This window comes from Myotis davidii, unplaced genomic scaffold (genome assembly GCF_000327345.1).
Source record: "Myotis davidii unplaced genomic scaffold, ASM32734v1 scaffold431, whole genome shotgun sequence".
NCBI classification, from domain to species: Eukaryota; Metazoa; Chordata; class Mammalia; order Chiroptera; family Vespertilionidae; genus Myotis; species Myotis davidii.
The window spans coordinates 387,976-388,532 of record NW_006282878.1 but is presented as its reverse complement, the minus strand read 5'-3'; the positions used below and the strand labels follow the sequence as shown (position 1 = coordinate 388,532).

The 557-nt window shown below is 60.3% G+C and overlaps 1 protein-coding gene across 1 annotated transcript in view; it reads left to right on the top strand.

The window, feature by feature from the left end:
- Positions 1-557, top strand: part of ZFP28 (ZFP28 zinc finger protein) — a 14,379-nt gene that overhangs the window by 3,615 nt on the left and 10,207 nt on the right. The window lies entirely within an intron of this gene.

Below are 557 nucleotides of genomic sequence, written 5' to 3'. Positions count from 1 at the left end.
GGCAGGAGGTGGCGTTGAGGGAGGCAGAGCAGAGGGTCCCAGGCACAGCTCCCTGTTTCAGCAGCGCCGGCGGGCAGACCTCGGACCCAGGGAGACCAGCGTGGGCGGAAGGCGGCCGTGCCCGCAGTGAGTGGGGGACACGCTCTCCTTTGCTGTTTTGGTCAATCCTTGGCCCAGGATGTTTTCCCATTGGTGTTCAGGGAGCGTAGAAGAGAGGGCGAGACAGACAGAAACAGCGACGGGAGAGAGACACATCGATGGGTTGGTTGCCTCCTGCACGCACCCCGACCAGGGCCCGGGCTGGGGAGGAGCCTGCAACTGTCGTTATGTAAAGCCCTGGTCTTAATAATGCCAGAGAAGACATTACAAAACCTCTCTTGGGCACATCCTGGGAGCGGAGCCACTAAGAGGAAGGGGCCACTGGACATCCTGGTGCGAGCAGGGCCAGGTGGAAAGTGCACCGCCCTCCTGCTTTCCTGAGGGCTCGGGTGTGAAAACAGGGAAGGCCATTTGGGGAGTAAAAATTGTATCGCAGGGTCTGCGTGGCTCAGTGATTG